Raw genomic sequence first — 4,773 nt, 5'->3', positions numbered from 1 at the left:
GATAGGCTGCCCGCAATAGTTCCCGTGACCGAGCATAGAAGCTGTGACCGAGTACGTAGCACATAACTTCAAACACGCGTGTCATTATCCGTGTGAGACTGCACCCAGTGCGTGCTTATCATTTGTGGTGTAATCAGGCAGCGCGAACAAGCAGTAAGACGTAAGATTGAAACCAATGTTTACACATTGAAGAAAGGGGAAGGTCTAAAAACTCAAGTATGGAGACATTTCTGTTGGTTGTAGGCGAAAACAGTGCGTCTACTGGTACGTATCGTGCATAAACTGCTCCACATTATTGTGTTTCCAGTCGGGAATCACTCATTTAGACACACAATTACAAGACACCTGACAAAGATACAGCTCCTTCAGGGATACCGCCAGTAATAAAAAATAGTATTACAGTAAAGGTGTTGCAATGTGTGCTAAAGATATGAGACCTTTTAATGCTGTTTCCGGTGTAGGTTTCGGAGAACTAGGCCAAGAATTAATACAGGTAGGTGCGCACTATGGAGAAGTTAACGTGGCAGATGTCATGCCACGTTAAGCAGACATGTCAAAGAACAAGTTGATGCAATACGAAACAGCATACCTTTTGTTATTGCGGAAGTTGTTAATAAAAAATGTGCTGTGACAGTTGATATGTGGACCGAATCGCATAATCGGATGCACTATTTCACGCTTACAACACATTACATTAACACAGATTGGTCTCTTGTGAACAGTGTTTTATTTACAACAAAATTCCCAGACGTTAAGAAGACGGGAGTAAATATTATGAAAGAAATTGAAGAGAGGATGGCTGATTGGGATATTTCGCCGGACATGTTGCACAATTTTTTTTTGTCTCCGACCAGGGTGCCAATATAATAAAGGCTTTGGAAAATTACCAAAGGATTCCTTGTGCTGCTCATTGTATAAAAACAGCACTTAGCCATACTTTCGACGAAGATTTTTTTCTTTTTTTTTTTTTGTCATTAGTCTACTGACTGGTTTGATGCGGTCCGCCAGGAATTCCTCTCCTGTGCCAACCTCTTCATCTCAGAGTAGCACTTGCAACCTACGTCCTCAATTATTTGCTTGACGTATTCCAATCTCTGTCTTCCTCCACAGTTATTGCCCTCTACAGCTCCCTCTAGTACCATGGAAGTCATTCCCTCATGTCTTAGCAGATGTCCTATCATCCTGTCCCTTCTCCTTAAGAGTGTTTTCCACATATTCCTTTCCTCTCCGATTCTGAAGATAACTTCTTCTTAAATCATGCCCCGAACATTGTATCAACAATAAATACTGCAAAATGCATTGTAAGGTACATTAAGAAAAGTGGCCTCTGCTCATCTTTGAAACAAGAGGTCTGCACACGCTTGAACAGCTTGTACACTGAGCTCAGAACAACGAAGTTGCTGCTTTGCTGATGGAAAAGGACTCCGCTTACAGGTTGCAAGGATACGATAATGAGCTTACAGGAAAAATTGTGCATTGTCTGAGACAATTTAAAGAGGCCACTGATGAATTAGAAGGTGAAAAAGAACCGACAATCAAGTTAGTTCTTCTTTGGTTTCACAAACTGCAACAAATTTGCAGTGTCAATGACATTGACTGTCAGATGAGTAATTACTGCAGTTGAAAGCACTGTTTCATTATGACACATCATAGATTTATAATTAACTAGCGTAATTGATGTGTACTAACAGATATGCACTTTTTAACAGGAGGTACAAAGGATTAAAAATCGAGACTTGACTTTCGTTTGTGAGAAGACGGTGATCACTTCAAAACATAGAAGTGCTACGTTTCTTTGGCCGTCTTTCCGTGATCTTAATATGCTTGAAATAAATTGAAAGCAGGAAACACTTAGCAATGTGCGGAAAAGTGTGCTATTTTCGCAGGGCCGGCCGATGTGGCTAAGCGATTTAGCCGCTTCAGTCTGGAACCGCGCGACCGCTATGGTCGCAGGTTCGAATCCTGCCTCGGGCATGGATGTGTTTGATGTCCTTAGGTTATTTAGGTTTAAGTAGTTCTAAGTTCTAGGGGACTGATGACCTGAGCTGTTAAGTCCCATAGTGCTGAGAGCCATTTGAACCATTTACACAGGTACAACATGCGATCATTAACTTAATCGTTTTTGCATAGTTAGTGGACAGTGTATTATAGAGAAACGGGAATGTTATAATTCGTATAATATTTCATTAACGTACAACATTTCGTTTTTATGGGAACGTTTCGATGATATTCACATCAGTTCTGTATTACTTTCGTTTATTAGCATAAATCTTTCAAATACTGTTTCATCACCACGCAGAAAGAGAGATCGTTTCAAGGAATGGAGGAACAACACACCATCTGCAGCAGATGAAATAGATCTCTACATTTTAATGCACCTCGATGATGACATCTGAAAGTGGTGGAGAAGGCATGAAACAGATCTACCAGGCCTGGCTGCACTTGAAAGACGTATTTTCTGTATCCCAGCAAGAAGCGCACCTAGTGAAAGATGCTTCAGTAAAGCCGGCATGTTACTAACCAATCGCCGCAGCGAATAAAATCCGGAACGTGTTAGTGATTTGCTGCTGATCAAAAACAGCTATAATTTTGTTTCTGTTGCAAATAAGTGAAAAGTATAAGTTACGCCTGTAAATGTTTAATGTTCTTTGTGTGCTTTCTTTATGAAGATGGTTGTCTTCTAGGTTACAGGGACAGCACTTATTTTATGTTTCCTATTAATGAAAGGAAAAATATATCTTCTATTTGGAAAGGAGACTCGTCTTCTACCCGCAATTGTATTGAAATATCATTTGACTTTCCAAAGTGCTATATGAATTTAGCTGTGTCATGTACTTGTTCTTGGAAACGTTAGTTTTGTATTAAAAGAAGAGAGGGAGACGGAGATAAATACATTGTGTGTGTGTGTGTGTGTGTGTGTGTGTGTGTGTGTGTGTGTGCGTGTGAGACAGAGAGAGAACAGCCAACCGTGCCTCGACGGTGAAAAAAACTTTAAGTTCAGCATCCTCTGCGATCGATAGCGGCACGTACAAGGGGTCATTCCCCAGTTGTGACCAAGGTTTTCTGGAGACTTCTCTTGGTCCTAACGCAAATGTCAGACACTATTACCTCCCAGAAAGAGATTTTCACTCTGCAGCGGAGTGTGCGCTGATATGAAAGTTCCTGGCAGATTAAAACTATGTGCCGGACCGAGACTCGAACTCGCGACCTTTGCCTTTCGCGGGGCAAGTGCTCTACCAATTGAGCTACCCAAGCACGACTCATGACCCGTCCTCACAGCGAGATACTGGCAGAGGTAAGTTTCAGAGGTAAGTTTCCATTTTATTGTTTAGCTAGCCGATTACTCAGCGTTGCGGGCTAAGTCTTCTTCTTCTTCACTTTAGGTATTGGGCGAAATTGGTATTACGGTACCCATCGTTGCTGGGGTATTCCACTATATCTTCTTCCGTGACAGTTATAATTTATAGCCTTTAAGGAGAGTCTGTCATTCTCGATTCTTTCTAGGAGTTCGTTCCATTTCCTCCAATACAATTTTATAATTTCGACTAAAAATTTTTAGCTCTTCTCTAATATCTCGATTTCTTTGTCTGCCTTCTATTATGCGATATTTAACTCTTCTCATTCCTTGTGGCTGAATACTGCTTTCTTCATTTTTGTGTGCTCAACGGTTCTGTTAATTGTTCCACATACCCTGCTAAATTTACTCAGCTTAATTTCTATATCTTTGCTGTAGCCATATGTCACCTCACATGCTAGGTAACTGAAATGGTTTACTTGCTCTAAAATCTTTTGATTTACCCCTATTTTATTTCTAATGTGTTATTTCTCCATGAAGGCCATAGTCTCAGCTTTTCTCTTATCTCCCAGTGTAATTTCGCACTTATTTGTTTCAATAAGTAAATTCCTTTTTGAAGGTCCGTTTCTTTCTCTGCTAAGATAACTGCATCCTCAGCAATAGAAAGTTGTTTAAAAGAGTGCTCTTTTCTAGATAAACATGTTCTTGAAATTCCATGTATGTAAATTTTAAACAAAGTTGGGGAGATACAGCAGCGTTGTCGTACTCTTTTCCTAGTTTGTATCTCACTAGTCATTTTTCTGTTGAGATCTAGAGTGATGTTCTGATGCAAATTTTTTGTCATATTTATTAGATGTTTCGGATATCCGCGATTCATCATTATCTTCCAAAGTTTCTCTCTGTTGACATTGTCAGGCTTTTCTTAAAAATCAATAAAAGCAGTGTGTGTCTGTGTGTGTGTGTGTGTGTGTGTGTGTGTGTGTGTGTGAGAGAGAGAGAGAGAGAGAGAGAGAGACAGAGAGAGAGAGAGAGAGAGAGAGAGAGGCATAGGATTTGTACAGTACAGTGCAGCGAGCCAGGGTGAAGCGAGGTGAGACGTCAGCTGTGACCGGTCGTGCTCGGTTATCCTTAAGTCCGGAATCCGGACAACAGACATGGGGAGAGTATGTGACCGAGCCGAGTCGTGTGGGGCCGGGCACGAGTGGCTCGGTCCCGCAGTCAACAGGCGAGCCGTGACTGGTCAAACATTGAGCGTTGCAGCACTCTAATTGGAAAGTAAAGAACTTGGCGTTTGAAATGGTGGCATTCACGCAGACTGTCAATGGAGCGGATGGGAACGGAACGGGACGTCAACGTTCCTGGGAACGAAAGTTTAAATGTTGACATCAGTGGGAAGAAGGAGGCGTCGATTGCTGATTTCGGAAGTTAGTCTATTGTCGTCGCTCTCACTGACGTTACAGTAATGGGTTTTGTGTTTT

Source organism: Schistocerca gregaria, chromosome 8, assembly GCF_023897955.1.
Source record: "Schistocerca gregaria isolate iqSchGreg1 chromosome 8, iqSchGreg1.2, whole genome shotgun sequence".
NCBI lineage: Eukaryota > Metazoa > Arthropoda > Insecta > Orthoptera > Acrididae > Schistocerca > Schistocerca gregaria.
Note: the sequence above shows the minus strand (reverse complement) of the source record.